Here is an 18140-nt window from a genome sequence, read left to right as displayed (position 1 = left end):
GAGCAGCCACAGCAAAATTCTGGAAATAATGCTTGCTAGATCTCTTGACAAGTGTTACTGGCATCTGAAAATAACTTCTTTTAAAAATGCAGAAATTCCCCTAGCTCGCAATCCTGTCTTCAGTCCAGACACACAAAGATGAAATTCCATAAAAAAGAAAATGCAGGCATTCTCATTGTCCCCAAGGTTTCCTTTACATTGTTAAAGTGATATTAACACCCACTTCAAAAATCTTTTACATTACATGATGGCTCTAAAGAGTCCTTAATTTAAACAAAAATCAAGTGCCAAGAAATCTTTGTCAGATTCAATAAAATTGGAGTATCAAAGCACAGAATTTTAATTAAAAACCTCAAATAAACTTAAGGGAATAAAATCATTTGCGAACCTAAGCATATCAGAAAAAAAACAACATGGCTTTGTGGCCTACATGAGTAGACGTGACTTACTTCCTAGCAGTATTCTCCACTTTATAAAAAGTATTGCCAGAGAGACCATGTACCCTCATACTTCAAGACAGAATTAATACATGTAGTTAGCTCTGGTCAGGAAGAACTACCCTGTACAGCAGAAAAAAGAGAGGTATCAGCAGCTTCAGACTGCAAGGCCCTCTTCCCTAAGCTCCTTTCTCAAAGTATTTTCCTGCATATCTTTTCAAGACGAAGTACCTTGCTGTTCGTGTCTCCAGCTCAACGGGATACCAGCAAAAAATTGCGTCTCCAGAGAAAATCTAGTAGAAGATGATCAGTGTCAGTAGCAAGTATTACTGTCTGCACCCTGCTATCTGCCATGGCAAATTCATTGCAAGAAACCAACAAGTCAGCCTGGCAAGGCTGACAGTAGCATCAGAGGATGCTTTTCTGCCTGATGAGGATATAAAGAAAAAATAGTGAAGACAAAACATATGATCATTGTAAAAAGTAGAGAGATTGGAAAGGGGAACAAAGGGAGTAATAATTGCTGATTAGGTATTAGTTTTTAGAAATGACTTATTTTACTTACAACAACATTTAGGGATTGAATTATTGTTTTAGACAAGTATAATGTCATGGGAAGAGTAATTAAGGAATTATTCTACCAACATGGATCTCATATAACTCTCTGGTTCCTCTTATTTTTAATATTCATATGTTTTTAAGACAGTAATATGTAATCTTAAAATTTGAGTCCATTTGTCCTAAAAGTATTTGAAAGAAATCCAATTATGGCCAGTACTGCAAAACAAGCTTTAAAAAAAAAAATAAAAATAAATAAAAAATTGATTGTAGGCACATGTAATACAACATTTCCATTTAAAGTCTAATTACTTACACTGCATGGCTTAAACAAACCCCCAAACTGTACTTTCTGTTCCTGCAGTTAATTTCGTTCACAAAATTACGTATCATTGAAGAAAAGCTGGCTCATAGGACTAATGGTATCCTTTTGTTCTGAGTTTTATGTCCAGATAAAACACCACTGTTGCTGTGAAGTGCATTTTGGAACATCAGAGAAGAACTGGGCCTCCTGCACCCATTTGTGCGATTTTTTTTCTGGGGCAAAGGGCTGGTTACCAAGCAGACGTACAGAGCTGTATAGTTCATCTGTTGGAGCTATAGATGAAGGTCTCAATTCCGTGCTTCAGACAAATTTCTGGTAGGGAAGGTAACTGAGGGCAAAGCTGACTAAACACAGAACATCACCTGCCAAAGGGGAGGTACAAACCAGTCACTTTATGCTTCTCGCAGTACAAAGGCTGTTTCATGGATGAATTTCTGGTTATTGGTTAAACTCTGTCATGCAAGATACTATTTTTTTACATTACCTAGGAAAAATGATGGAATTGCCACCACCATCAGCCTTCAAGAACTGTCAGAGTATCTCAGGCATAGCCCACCCTGCTTTGGGACAGGGATATGGACTATTTGACTTGTGAAATCCTTTGCATTCCTAATTTTCAGTCCTTTATAGATAATACTTTATAAACCAAACAGAAATTATATTTAGTCAATGCTTTACATTGCATTGGATTCTTAACATATCATCTAGGACCTTTTACAAAAAGTAATTATATATTTTTAAAAAGCTGTAACTTACAAAAAATCTATCCTTCTTAATTATATTTATAAACCAAATACCCTTTTCCTTATCATTTTTCAGCCTTGTTTATTTACATTTAAGCTCCACAAGGCAAGGATTATCTTCGTTCTGAGTCTTAACAATGCCTATTCTGTTAAAACTCCACTTCTTGTTGGTCCCTAGGCACTCCTATAAATAAAACTACTAAAACTAGTAAATTATGTCTCTTAGTTTTTAACAACACTACATAATGGTCCTTTGTTTGTTTGTTTGTTTGTTTTGATTTTAGCAGACCCTCTTTTTGGTGTTTTAATGCATTTTTATGCCTTTCGAAAGCTATGTACCCACCACAGTGCTTCCCTTCGACACTTCAAAATTTTACTAAAAATCGAATGCTGTAAAGCTAAGGACTTTTTTAATGAAAAAGATAGAAGAAGAAAAAGTTAGAAGAAATCTGAAATCCACAGCATAGTTAATGCTGTCAGACAAAGGTGAAAATATTTTCACTTTTTTAACGGTCTGCCAGTGACTTTTAATATTGCTTCCTTCCTACCCAGATTTTCATTTCCTATTAAAGAAATATCGAAGAAATTAAATACTCCTTCAATCAGAAGTAGAAGTTGAGAGCAGTAGTCTCCCAGGCATAAGACTACTCAAAGCATAGCCAGATAAAGGTGGTAACTACCTACAGCCTTGTAGTGCATTGGACTTCAGCCTAAGAGAGACCAAATTATTTTATAAACTCACACACATGTTATGCAGAGATACTATTTAGTCTACCAATCAAATACTGGAATCTGGAGGGGGGAAGGGAGAAGGAAAGAGGACATGCCATTGATATTTAACGGTGCACAGCTGTTTCAGGGGAAAAAAAAAAAAAAAAAAAAAAAAAAAAAAGACAAGAAGTGAAGATGTATTCAGCTGCAGGTTGGATTTATGAAGGTGGGGCACGAGATTTGGCCAGTCATGAGGCCATGCGATTTCTTCTAATCACAACCAGGGATCAGGTTTCAGATTTTATGTCTTATCTAAATTCCTATCCATGTCTGAAGAATGCAAAACACATCTCAAAGGCAGGGGAAAAGTGACTTACTGCAAGGCCAGGTGCAACCATGCTTTAGATGCACAGGCGTACACAGCCATGTGCCGTATGCAATGTCAAAAGCATGCCATATCCACTGGTACTGTTGCAGAGGCTACAGTTGTGCTGCTTCTGGTTACCTACACTGACTTAGCAGCTGTTTTATCGGGTACAACCGCTCTAGTCTCAGTGCAGGACTAAGTACTGTGTGCAGGCTCCTGGACTGGACTTTGCGGACACTGCTGCTTCTGGGGAAAATGCATTCACTCAGTACTCTTGCTCACAAGAACTGATCTTTCCAGGTGTGCCCCATGTCTCTGCTGGTAAGGCTAGCAGTTGAGGTTGTGTGTCAGCTAATAGACTCCTTCCTCAAGATGGAAATGAATTGGCATCCTCCAAATTCAAAGCCTCCGGTGTCAAAATCAGGGTTCAAATGCCAAACATTGTATTCTAGCATCAGCTACTTAAATAGCTTGAAATTTGTGATTATGAGTTAGGACCCAAGGTTCCCATTCTTTCCCCAGTGGTAAAGGCTGACCTCTGCCACTTCCAGCAAACACAGCCCTTCACAGGGAGGAAAACCAGTGTTGTTCATAACAGCAGTCCCAGGAGTAAGGCATACTTTAGAAAGAAAGGGATGTTGAATCATCATTGGGAGGTATGGCATAAAGTGGCCCTTCCAGGGTTGAAGAATTGTATCTGTGTTGCACTGAAAGCCAATGATTGCCCTGGCAATCCCTACTGTGGATCCATCCTGTTGCTGGGATGTGCAGCTGTCTGCTCTCTTCCACGCACAGAAACAGAAGGGAACATATGGTTTGGTGTATCTATCTTCTGTGTCATGACCTTCTTTCCCCTGTGTAAGGGAAGAGGAGTGTTAAAAAATCTTACCTTTATAGTGGTGTATATATCACCGATTACAAATTCATGACCTAAACACTCGAGTTTGATTTTTATTCAAAAGAAATCTTAGCCCAACAGATGTGATTTGTGATTATCACTTACATTTCCAGTGTGCTGGAGTAAAATGGCATGTTTAAAAAATCATTACCAAGTGCACTAGGAGCTCTTTTCTTCCTTGTTACAATCTATTTTTCCCTAAATAAGAATATGAATTCATTGAAATATATTTCATTAAAATGGATGCTTATTGATAAATACTAGAGAACTACATTATTATAGGAATAATACACAATAAGGCATGTATTAATTGACCATTCATACAGTTCTTGAGTAGATGAAGTTACTCAACCTTGAGCTTCTGGAGGGACATGAGGTGCATTTTAATAGACCATTAAAACATGTCATGTTGTGTCTTATTGCTGAAGCAATACATTATGGGGTGAAACAGGCTGCAGTTCACTGAGAACATATTGACTGCTCGTAGCCTGAAAAATGAATGAGAACACTGTGTTCCATACATGTTGGGAGAACCAGAAAATTGTTGCTTTTCTCCTCAATGATACAGAACTTGATGGAAAGATTTGAGTCATACTGGGTAGGAATCTGTTGCCTAAACTAAGGCATTTTTGACACAGCAGGCAGCCTGCATGGTGTCCAGCTGTCTTTCCAGAAGGTGCCAGTCTCTTGTAGGCCTCTCTTCACGCTCGCTGTCATTTCCATGAAGATGTCTTACATACTTTATGCCATATGAAGAACTTTAAACGCCTGCTTCTCATCACTTGAATGACTACCCTTGCAATATCTGGCTCCCATAATAAACCTGCTAGATCAGTATGTAAGTGCTTCAGCCATGAGCTATGGATGGGCAGCCATATGGGTAGACAGATGAATACGTAAGCTCTCTGCAGCATGATTTTCCAGACTTTCCACAGAGCTTTGTTGTTGATGCATTCTGGTTCTTCCACGGCTATAGGAAGCAGACAACAGAGCTGGTGTCAACGCAATTGTCGCAGCTGTCACTATGCATTTCTGGTGAGAGCTTTTACTACTCACAGGCTAGCTACTGCTAGGCCTTCTCCATGAGGTCTTAGCCCTTCCTCAGAAGGAGAGGAGCTGAGCAAAACTAAACAAACACCTCATGAAGCTTCTCAAGCATCCGCGTCCTGTCTGTGGGTATCTGACAAAGACAATTAAAATTGTCATGGCTGGTTGCATATTTCTTCTCCCTGCACAATTCAGACAGCATGACCAGAGCTCACAGTTAGTTACCACCACTACTGCAGACAGTAGAAAAGAAGGGAAAAAAGCTCTTAGACCAGAACAGAATAATTTCAAAATTGTCTAAATTTGCTTCCTGCTCTAGGGGTCTTAGTACATTTTTTCTTCCATGCCTTTTTGTGTATAAACTTTTACAGTAGAGAGTAGTCTTTACACTTGTGCCAAGTATTTTATCTTATCTTAATAAAAAGATAAGAATAAATAATCCTAAACTGGTATGCTATGATATCTTACAAACAGTGCGATGGTTTTACATTTTCCAGTGCATTAAGAAAAGACTACATTAGTGCTTCAAAAACAGAGTTAGGTAAATAAGCTATGACAGTATAAAGAAAGATTGGAGAGAATGGAATCAAGTTAGGAAAAAAGCTTCTGTGTTTATTCAGAACAGAGTTTGATGTGTTAGCTATTAAACATTAACATATTATCTTGATGGATTTTGTACCTAAACGCTTTAAGATCACGGACAAAAAAGATTTGAAAATAGACTTTTTTTGTAATATGTCTTTCAGTTATTAACAATGTATGGACAAAATAGATTGCATTTTTCATCCTTTTAACATTCTTGTCTTTGTTCTCACAGTGCAAATCACAAATTCTCTTTTGAAGCTGAAAACGAATTGCAGTTGTCATTAAATGTGGGTGTTTACTGATGTTACTAATTGAGAAAATAGTACACTTCTCAACAAGAGAATGCTTCATTTATACTCTAGACAGCTGAAAGCTACCCTAGAAGGAGAGAAGAGCACTTAGAAGCTTTTGAGACACGAAGAACACGGAACATGAAGAACATTCTCTCTGACACACTTTTTTTTTTTTATTAATATATCCTCAAATAGTCTTTAGTGAGTTGCAAATTTCTTTTATCAGATGTCACCAATAACTCTGGCAGGCAAAATAGGGATCTAGTCCTTCTGTGTTTTGAATAGCTCTCACACTTAAAAAAATGAAAACAGATGATGTCCAAGGTAGAGTATGAAAAAAACAGCACCCAAAAACTTCTCAGTCTCCTGTCCCCCCTCTAGTCCCACCAGTGGCTGAATTCCACCAGCTTCCAATGATTTCAGTAGGAGCTTCAAATTCCATTGGTCTCTCAGGATCAGGAACTTTATTTCCTGTGGATATATTTTACTCATGCATTCCTTTAAAATAAATAAATAAATGAATCCTATTTTGAAAAGTATTTTAATCCAGATTTTTTATTTGAACTGCTTTATATACATGGAAATCAGAAGCAGCACTTTTAAGTTGTGATGGGAAACTGAAGGCAGGATTAGCCTGTAATTATCTTGTTCATTCCAAAATAATCTGAATTTTAAAAACATACAATTGAGTCTTCTCTTTCAGGAATCAAAATATAGGCTATTAAGACAGATGTTCCATTAAAGCAGTATGTGTGTAGATTTTGGCATGTAACAGAGAATGAACAAAGTACACAATGAACAATTTCTATACTTAATTTTGAAATTAGCGTGTTGGAGGTTTTCAAAATGTTTCTATTGTTTCGATAGGAAAATAGAGGCTCCTTTGTGGTCAAAACATTATCTTTTATTTTTCTAGGGTGGTATCTTAAACTAGCATATTGGAGTAGTAACAGTATTTATCATTTGTACATTTCAGTATCACAAAATGAAGTGTTGCTATGACTAGCATATGTACCAATATGTCTTCTTCTTTTTTATCCTAATACGTGGTTTTCTACGTCTCTTACTACTTTTCAGAAGGCAAATATAAAGGCAGAAAGTGGTCCATTTACATACAACCAAATAAGTAAAAAACCAACACCGCACAATAAGATGCGTAGCCCAAATCCACACAGCTTCGTATCCTGCAGAGACACTTTCCAGCATTGCAGTGCCTTATAAATATGTGTGTGACAGCTCACTAACAAAGTGTATTCCCAATTTGGATGGACCATTGCAGTTCTGTAGGATGTTGGTTCGTTGTGAGCTTGTCCAGCTGGCAAGTTAATTAATGTCAATCACCCCGAAGAATTCTAAATATCCTCATTCACCACACTCTTCTTTCTGCTTCTTTCAGCCCTATTATGCACAGTGGTTTTGACCTGGGCATGATCACTAGGTTACCTTGAACTGTGTCTTGCTTAAGATGATCATTTACACAGTCAGCCCTTGCTTGCCATGGCTGCTCATTACTGAGGGGTATCTCAGCACAATCCTTTGTGGCTCAGCAGGGGCTTGCAGGCAGATGGTGACTGCTTCAGTGCTTGAAATCGCTTGAAAAATCATGTAACAAAATTGTTTAAATGAGTATCCCACCCTCGCCACATCATTTTTTTGCCAGGATTCTTCAACTGTGATTCCCAAACTGGGGGTCTGATGAACTTTGTCAGGAAAAGGCTCTACTGGGCTTAAAAAATACTGGAAAAAATGTGATTGTACCAAATCAGCTGTTCTTCTCAGACGAGATGGCAGCAGCTCCATGCCTGTAGGGCTGGAAAGGGAGAAGCAGCTGTAATCACGTTTATGCAGCAGCATGGCAAATGCCCTTTATTTGCATTTAACAGCTCAAAGGTCTCTGGTCCATACAGGCGCCAGTACATAAGCGATGTGTACAGCAGCTCCAGTTCTGTGCCCCCCAGGGACTGGGTACCAGCTGGCAGCTCGAGAGCTGCACTCCAAGCTCAGCCAAGCCTGGGTTTAAACTCAGTGAATTTTCAGCCAAAAGCATCCATACAAGTCTTCTCGTGACCTGTATGAAAACTCAGGCCACTTCTCTTGTTTTAATGGGAAATACTGAGCACCACTCGTGTCCCTGTATAAAACATCTAGAGACACCAGGGCAAAGGATACAAGCGTGTGTCGTGAAAGCCCATGGCCAGTGCGCTCCTCATCAGCTAGTCCCCGGTGCTGCCCACTCTGCAAATCCTCTCGGAGCAAGCCCTCTGCCCCCATGCTGTGCTCAGGACCTCAGGCACTTACTGCATCATCCCCCATCCTGCTCTCTGGGCCAAATTCAGGATAGACAGGCATTTCACTGCCACAGTTTAATTGCCCATGTTATTTATTGGCTCCCACCCCTTCTCATCGACTGTGTGTCAGAGCCTCATTTAACAGCAGCGGAGTGATGGGGAACAGAGAGCACCCAGGAGCTTAAGGCATTTGCATTGTTTCCCTAAAATATCCTCAATCAAGCTTGCTTTTTTTTTTTTTTTTTTTTTTCTTTTTTTTTTTCTTTTTTCTTTTTTACAGAATGGGAGAACATACATTAAAATCAGGAATACACATTTTGACACACAAAGTCAAGGAGAGTTTTGCCATCAGCTGCAGTGGAGCATGATTAAACTGTAGCTGACCAGCTGCTAACAAGGGGAAAATACGCTCATATGTTAATACATTTCCATGATGGCCAGATGCGTACATCTACAAGCATGGGAAAGGGCAGGTTTGCTAATGTGAATTACAGTGTGTCTTTCCTAAATTGACAGAAGTGCTACCCTTGCTGCTACTCCTTAATATGGAGCAGATCCTGTCACCTGCCGCGGGACATCTATTCTCTGTGTTCCACTGGATATTTGAGGTATTTATGTAGTGTAATAAGTCAATAAGAGTTTTGCCAATAAAAAACAAACAACAACAAAATCATAATAAACAGAAACATGCAAGTCTAAAGATGCATGTTCTAGGGGAAAGCCTAGATTTCCTATGAATAGAGCTTCACAGAACAGCTGAAGTCAAATTATTGTAAATATGAATGAATAAGGAATGCTCTCACTAAACTAGAGAGTACTCTGGTCATGCAATGGAGCACAGGGTGCACAACCCTCCCACTGGAGAAAAAACAGATTTTTTCATGTCCCAAAATTAAGATTCTTTTACTTGTGTGTAAACTGTTCTATCAATTTCATGGTGCCTTACAGGAAGGTGAGTCATTAGGGGAAACTTGAACGTGGAGAAGGCTTGGCAGTCCAGGCTGGGAAAAACAGGAATATTGAAAGTAATGAATATGGGTGAAGAGATGGGAGGAGAAGGCAGAAGAGATGAATAGAGCATTGATATTGCCTGTGACTGACAGCCTCACAAAAACTAATTGGGGCTGAGGAAGCTGATGAATTTCATATGAGAAAATGGAGTTTGAATATTAATAGGTATTGTCCCATTATTGTCCAATTTTAAATCCATTAAATTTGAAGGGCCTAAAAGTTTGGAAAATAAATTCTCTCCCTCTGGTGACGAGATGAATAATGCAAGGATTAGGAGATACTGCTTTTTGAAAGGCGCCAGACCCATGTGTGCACAACAGAAGTTCCACTTAAATCTTTTGTTTCTTGAAGGTTTCCATGAAACTTAGATGGTGAACTGGACCCTGTTTCTGCATAAGCTTGGCAATGTTGCTCAGCATTTGCCTTCAGACAGGGAAAAAGTGTTGCACAGTGTATTTTCCATTCACTTGCTGCTATGGTGTTTTAAGAATTATGATTCGCCATTGCTTGGGTCTGTGATTCATTTGATTGTTTTCCCTCATTTCAAGATGAATCTTGGTTTTTAATCCATTTGCTGTCATCTCTCATTTCACTGAAGCACACAGAGTGCTCATATTGCCATGCAAATAGGTGCTATATAAATAAAACATATTATTATGATCATTAAAGTAAAAGAACCCGGAGCCATCCATTACACAGCAGCATGGTTTTGGCCAGCCTCGGTGCTTGCACTCGCAGCCCGTCTCTCCGCCTCTGCTGGCAGTGCTCTGGGGCAGTGCTGCTCCCAAGCAAGCCGACAGAGAAGCACCAAGGCAAAAGGGTAAGTGGAAGTAATGTGGCAAATTTATCACCAACACTTCCAGAGAATTACAGCTCGCTCACCTCTGGCAGGAAACTGTAATAAGAACACACCTGTGAGTTTGGAGCTCGTCATACCTTAGGGAAATGAAGGCAGAAGGTCAGCACTGGGGTGGGAAGCCTCGCAGGAGTGCCTGCTGCCAGTGTCTGACATCTGTATTCCCGTGGGTCTCTCCGGCACTTACCTGCTCGATGCTCTCCTGACGCAGTCACCTCCCAGAGGAGAGCACACGAGTGCAGAAGCACAGCAAAGCATCTGTTCTGGGCTCATCTTTCCTTTGGTCAGGCAGCATGTGGTGGAGCACGCATGGGGAAATAGTTCGAGGGTGGTATCGCTTGAAAGGACTTATAGTCCTTTATAGGGCCTCTAATCTTAGTGACGATTCTGCCTTAACGCAGTGAGGGATTTTGTTTGTGAGTTTGGATTATACACCGAGCTCCTGGGGAGAGAAACATGACAGACAGCCGTCTCTTGCTTTGCTCACAGCTGAGAAAGGATGGGGATGCCTGACATGTTCCCTCCAGAATGACATCTGCTCAGGGATAAGGAACCTCCAGGAACGCATTTTGGAGTGCTGTCTGCATGTGTGTGCCGGAGGGGAGGGCAGGAGGAAGAGATCTTATTCACATTCTATTAATTAAGTTGTTTGCTATAAAACAGAATATATATAGTGCTAAATTAGGCCCCTATTGCAATGTGTTCTTACTGCAAGCCAAGACTAGCCACATTTTACAATGTTCCCAGGGGAAATAAAATAAAATAAAATAAAAAAATAAAATAAAATAAAATAAAATAAAATAAAATAAAATAAAATAAAATAAAATAAAATAAAATAAAAAATAAAATAAAATAAAATAAAAAATAAAATAAAATAAAAATAATCGACCTGTTGAAGCTGAATGCTCTCTCACTTCTTGGAGGTTTTCTTACCATTCATCCCAGCCACCAGCAGAGTTATGGTGTGATCAGCTTCCCCTGCACTTTTGCTGAGCATCCTGAGGGCACCTGGAGGCAGGGTCACACCATGGAGGTTGCACAAATGTTCACAGATGTTACGGGGGTGGCTCAGAGAGGGAAGAAAAACCCAGCTTGGTGTGGGGCAGAGAGAAGAGGCCAGAGTGAGTAGCACCTTATGACAGGGAAATGTTATATTAAGGGTCAGGACAGGATATGCAGAGCATTTCAAAGCCTGGCATATATTGTACTGGGCAGGTGAGCATGAAAGGGGGGGTAGCTGCTTAAGGAGACTTCATAGGTTACAATGGCAGGAGAACAGCTGGTTCTGAAAGAGAAATTAGGAACAGCAGGAGCATGAGATGGTTCAGCTGTCTGGAAAGAAGCAATGCTTGAGAGCAAAGAGGCCTAGAGGCTACAACGTATGTGTGTGATGCTCTTTAACATGAACCTTTACAATCATATATGTGTCCACCACAGAGTCTCCTGGCCTTGTAGGACCCTAACTGCTGGTAGTGGCACAATTAGAATGGGAAGAACAGCACCCTGAGCGCTGGCTATGCTCCAGCTCCCTGCTGTGCCGTCACACATCACGTCAGCAATGGTGGTAACGTGGAGGACACCTCACTTGGGAGCACTAGAGCCTGACGAGAAGTGCATGGTGCAGATGAGTCAGCAGACAAATGCCCTCTTGTACCTTTGTGCAAAGTCCAAAGGGGCACAGGAATTTGGGGAGCTTAAGCTGCCACGTGGGCACGCCTGATGTGGGCAGAAGCAAGCTCAGCTCTGTGCATGGCAGTGTGGAAACAAGTGGATGAAACCAGCAGTACGGTAAATTGCAGCCCTAATGATCACTGCTCCAAGTGGTGGGGCCAAGTCAGGAAATGGTGCTACTGCCTCAGTCCTTCCTAACACCACAGCAGCTTGGGGATGGGAAATTACCAGAGACCCACCTTGGACAAAAAGCTGCAGCTTCCCTCACCATGACAAGAAACATTTTCATCATAAGGAAAAGACCGCTACCAGTTTTGGTGAGGCTTCTAAATACAGCCAGGCAGCATTTGATGCAAATCTATCTATGAGAAAGTATCAGAGAACAGTAAAAATGTCTCTGGATGTATTGCTGATCTAGACAAACTGCTGCTGACTCATTGCCAACTCACATGGAATGCAATCACAAAAATTTACAAATAATTTTAGCTGTATGCCAGTTAAGTACAAAGGCTGAAGGAGCTTTACAAGTCCACTGAAGTGTGGTGTAGAGTGTCGAGGGACAGATCAGTGCAGCTCCCAGCTGCTGAGCACATGCAAGGCATTTAGGCTGGCCTGAAATAACACTTCAAGTCTCAGGAAAACCATCTTACACTCCACAGGAATTGTCTGGGGACTCTCTTTCTGAGGTTTGACTTATTTAGAAATTCAGCTGGTTTCATTTTGGTTATTAAGGAATCGAAACAAACAACACCAACAAGCGATATAGAGGTAGTCTTAGAAACAGCCTGCAAGAATGAAAGCTGAACTAGGAGGATTTGTGGTAAAAGGGCAGAAGTTATCTGATACAGGCAAAGCAAATACCCCTGCAAATGGCTCTGCCGCTTCAGAGCTCAGTCTCTAGAGCCAAGTGGCTCTGCCCTGGTGGATCTGTACGGACTGTGAAGGCCAAACTTTGAACTGAAAAACAGGGCAGGAGGGTCTTCCTCTGCCTCTTCACACCATCCTTCTTTCTCTGTCCTTCCTCTTGATGGAAGTGGTTGTCTGACGGTGTGTTAAGTCCCTCTCAAAATTTCCATTCATAACAAGTAATCATCAAGGTGGTTGAAGATCCTTTCTTATCAACAAATGTGAAAGAAAAAGAGGAAAATTTATCTGAAGTTGTTCAGCTTTTACTCACCATTGAATCTTAAATGCAGATTCAAAGCTCCATGTTCTGACTTCATGACAACTTGCTCAAGAGCAAGGATATCTATTGTGAAAGAGATGTTCAGCAAAAATCCTTCTGCAGAACTTCAGCTGCTTCAGCTGAGCAATTCAGACTATCTATATCTCAGTAACATCTGGTATATGTGTTTGTTGCTCAGCTTTGGTTTGTAAATATGTTTGCTCTTAGCACCATGTGTTAATATAATTTTCCTTGTATGGGTGGATTATTTTCCACCGTGTGGCACAGTTAAGAATATCCCATTTATAACAACATAACTTAGGAGTTTTGTCAAAACATATACAATTGTTGAAAGCTGATAGGTAACTGGTATGAAAGTGTGTTGAGTGTTGGTATGTTTGGGATTTAAGTAATCCTGAGTAGAGGCTATTGATTTTACTGAGCAATGAATGCTCTGCACTTCTGAGACCCGGCTCCGTAAAGTGTTGTTATTTTTATAACTGTCCAAACTAATAGTCTTAATGCCTAAGAATTGTCCTTTCTTCTCTTGAATATAACGATCACGTTCTTATTGCGACTCTTACTGCAGATTCATTTGCCTTGCCAAAAGACCACAATCACTAGCATACCAAAATTTAAAAATAGCATGACAACACTCATGTCTGTACATACTCCATCTTCATCACGTTGGAGGCTGAAACTTCCTGGCAATTGGAGAAAAAGCCATTAATACTCATAGCCTGTTATTAGCCAAGGCAGATTTGTTTTAATTTTCCTTTGGCAATAGCAGTGGCGATTTCAGACTGCACAAACAGCTACACCTGAGCAGAATCCAAAGAAGACACCTTGCTTCCACTGCAGAAATGTTAACTCTTGCACTATCACTGGGAAAGAGCCCCGGGTACTTCAGTGCCAGGGAAATCCACCTGAGAGTCACTCCGCTAAACCCAGCTGTGCCTCGCAACACGGCCACTATTTTGGCCAACATAACTGCAAATGTGGAGACAGACCAAACCTGCACTGTGCACCACTGCTGGAAAGCATCTAGTACTTTTCAGAGGCAGACTCCTGTTTTATTCTGCTCAGGAGAGAAGACACAACTCCAAATGCTAAATTTATTGGTGGTATGAAATCAGTTGTTTGTAGAGAAACCAATAATATCACGAGGTAATCATTCAGTTCTGATTAAGCCCGTTTCTAGCCCATTGATTTTTGCAGTCTGAAGCACCTTCCCCCAAACACGATTTTTATGCTCCTTGTCAAAGCTCTGAGTTTGCAAAATCGTTTGGACCCTCCCTCTTGGAATCAATTCACCTCAAGTGTTGGGAGATGGTGGCTCGTGTGTCGTTTTCCCTCTGAAGGTAATGACAGAGCTACCTTTAAGCAACCCTACCCCCCCCAACACCACCTATATTTGTATTCTGTTCTCATTTCAATTCTAGTGAGAATCGTGCCTTGCAAAGCAAACAGGGGGGAAAATGCAGTACTAGCTACATTTGGTTTTATTTTGTTCATAGTCTAACAGGCATCCTAAAAACTTTGAGCTTTTAGTTTCATTTGAAGACAGCACATTAGGGTTCATTTATACTTACAAAAATACATATGTCAAAGTTGTTGTCTCCAAGAGCATCTGACGGTTATTCTTTGACAGAGCTGTCACTAGAGGGTCCATTTTGAGCTCATTCATTGAAAGCTGTGGCAGCAACAGCAGCCAGCCTTAGCTCAGTTCTGCCTCCAGAGATTTGCAAAGAAGCTATTTGGAGTTTATCACACAGTTTTGCAAAACACTATAGCCTCAGCAAGCTGTCATAAAGAGGCTCTCATTCCAACTGGGCTAGTTTACAAGTAGTATTTTATTACTCTCTGGTCTGTTTTACCCTGCACCTTGCAAAATCTTTCTTCACCTCTTTTACTCTGCTGATAGATTAAAAAAAAAAAATCTGAAATAGGACTCCGAAAAATGCTTGGTATTTTTAATGCATTTATAATTCAAGAGCTCCCCAGCTCCACTCAAAGCAGAGCTCTTTGATGCTAAGCTGTTCCACATCCTGATCCTGCCTGGCCTGGGTCTGCTGCGGAGAGCATTGCCCTCAGCACAACCACTTTCCCAAGCAACTCTGCAGCCCCATGACTCGTTCCCACCTGTGACTGTTCTGTGTGTTGAAAATTATCCCCTTCCATCAGCTCTTTTCATGGGAGAATTTTAAACCTGAGCACCCAAAGCCACTGGTGTCTGAAGAGCAGTGCACTTTTCATCTCACAGGGCGGATATCAAAGTGAATACCAATGCCCACGAGGCCAATTTCCCCCTGTACCTTGCCCTGTGTGTGTTGGCTCTGTCACAAATCTGCCTCCCAGGTGAAGTCTGCTGGGAGCCAGCGTGGTGGCTTCGTGCCACCATATGGCATGGAGTGATAAGGGACCTGAGGGAGTTCCGTGTGGGAAGCTCAAATTTGGGGTTGTATCAGCCTTGTCATCTTAAGTACACTAATCCACAGCAATAAAAGCCTAGGTGTGCCTTCCCCACCACGTCCTGGCACTCCAAGCAGCAGTGCTGCCAAATCTCACAAATTTATCTCAGGACACATAAACATTTGGTGCTTTTCCCAAAGTCTCAGCTCGGTGAGTCAAGTGATTATGAGCATATACCAGCTTTCAAGGGTGAGGAGCCAAGTTCTTGCCACCGCTCTGCCCTTTCCAGCAGAACTAAAATATCGTGGGGAGAGAAGCAAAACGTGCTGTTTGACAGGTGAAATGTCATGCATGATACAGCCCTGCAAGCCAGGTGTGCTCCACAAGCACACTGCGGAGGCTGTGAGCCACATCCACCCAAAGCAGGGAAGGAAAGGGCCAGGTCTGTGCAGCTGCTCACCCCCTGGGGATGCTCCAGTTTTGGTTCTGTGTTTGAATCTAGCCCATCCTGCAAGGCTGCACAATCCAACAGGGAAGGAAAAGCAGCTGCCACCTTGAAGTTGCTGTTTCTCACATGACTGCTTACTAGCTAAGCTTCCCTCCCTTCTGGTGCTTATGTGCAGCTCCTGCTCTGCTCTCCTGCCTCTCATAATCCTCAGAGGCGGCATGTCCTCACACACTGCCTTGCTCAAGAAGGAGCTGGTTTCTTTCTGTACATCAGTTCCATTGGTCTTATGAATTCCACAGAAGATTTAAGAATTGTTGCTTTCTGTGGGATTTCTGTACCTGTTTAGAGTCGGTAATTCAGGTGAACCTCTTCCACTTCTCCACGTTAATGGGAGACAGCCTGTAGCAAATGCATTCACACCTGACAGACACTGCTTATTAGCATAAATTCTGTCTCCTTCATGAGGTGATTAATACCAAACAGTTTTGTCACTTTGTAGGATGATAATTCTGAGAACCATTTTTTAACCCTTGTAAACAATGATTTACAGCCTCATAGATGAGTGACTGAAAACAGCAGGGGGCTTTGTCTGTTAAATGAAGTTTCCCCCAAAACCTGGTCTATGCAAAGCAAAGGAAACCCACATTCATTTACTTTTCCCCAAAGACTTTCTCATACTTAAAATAGCTGCTCCTTTTAAAAACACATATTTGTGCCTCAGATGTCTGTTGATATAGCAGCAATTTCACAGTAACTGGCAATAAGTTTTTTGGGTAACCACATGAAGAGCTGCACCCCTCCTTTGATCAGGGGAGCCTGGTTTCCTTCCCCAGCCCAGCCTCATCTTTCCCACTTCTGAATCCCCTCTTTCCCCAGATCAACTTTGTCTCCATGTAGCTTGAAGAACTGAGCAATTAGGACTGCTTTTATAACACAAGAGGAAAATATGAAGAAGATCGTATCTGATTTAGAAAATATTTCCTACTGACTGAAACCCAACATCTCATCCAAGAACCCTGCTACGGCGAACTGTCAAAAGTCTGGCCACGATTGTAGTTAGTACTAACGTAATGTTAACCAGAAGCTTTGTGTTTTCTCCCCAGGGCTGCCTGAGGACAGCTCATGGGGATTTTGGCGGAGGGCTGTGAGCGCAGGCGGGCAGGCCCCAGACCCTCGGCCTGCTTCGTATGAGCCCTTCCCGAGGCTGTAGGACTCATCGTGCAGCAGCTGTTGGTCACGGCCCACTCTGGCCAGGCGCCAAGGGCAATGACGTAGGGATGAAAGCTTCTGTATCCCAAAAGCAATCCTCTAAGCCATCCGAGTCCTTCTAAAGCTCTGGCTGCTTGCTAGCCGAAGACTTTTAGGTTGGCTGCATAGCAAGGGTAGGGTGAAGACATGCCTGCAAAGAACCCCAGTGCTGTTTTTATTCTGAATGTGCAGTCTGATTCCTTCCCAAATATTTGTTTCTTTCTACGCTTTGAGAGATCCATGCTTCCTCTATAGCAGGGGGGATGTGGCTGGCTTCATGTCTTAAAATGTGCTACCTTGCTCACCTCTCTTGCTACTTCAAACAACAGGGTATTATTAATATAGGCTCTTGTAGTTAAATTACATGTTTACGCTGCTTGAGTTTATGGTCTTACATTAGCTTTAATTCTTACACTGAAATAAGCAGTAAAATAAAGCTGCAAAACATCCACTGCTGCCAGGGTCACATTTTTCAGCTGAACTGCTACGGGGATATTAAGTCTGCTTTGGCTTTTTTGATAAATTATGATTTCTCCTTCTCACAGAGCCACTGGAGGAGGAGTATTATGTGTTTTTGTTTCTTTCACCTCTTTGTAAAAATCAGTGTTTTACAGTTCTACAGGAGGCCTAAGTCTGCAAAGCACTTACACACTTATAAAAAAATCCTCACAGCAACTCCTGAAAGAAGCTGATTAAAATCAGACTGGTTTAAGAGGCAGAGAGTATTCAGATCTGACCGATTTTAATCAGCCTGTTTCGGGAGATGGCCCAGACATTCTGTGTTATTTCCCAGTGCTCAGTCCCTGTGCTACATGAATTTTCTGCTATAGCAGGGTCAGTAAAGTGGTATCTCTGCTGAGATCAATGGGAGTTTTGCTACTGACTTCAGTCATGATTCACCAGTGATGCAGCTGAGGTTTATCTCCTTTTGATTTGACCCCTGCAACATTCACCTACTTCTCACAGGTACCCAACATGGTAATTACACATATTTGCCATCTGCGAACTTCACAGGCTTTCACCAGATAACCCCTCTATAAACACCAAACTTAATCATTTAACCATTATAAACACTAC

This window comes from Aythya ferina (assembly GCF_964211825.1).
Source record: "Aythya ferina genome assembly, chromosome: 2".
In the NCBI taxonomy this organism is placed as follows: domain Eukaryota; kingdom Metazoa; phylum Chordata; class Aves; order Anseriformes; family Anatidae; genus Aythya; species Aythya ferina.
This window is presented reverse-complemented; position numbering follows the sequence as displayed.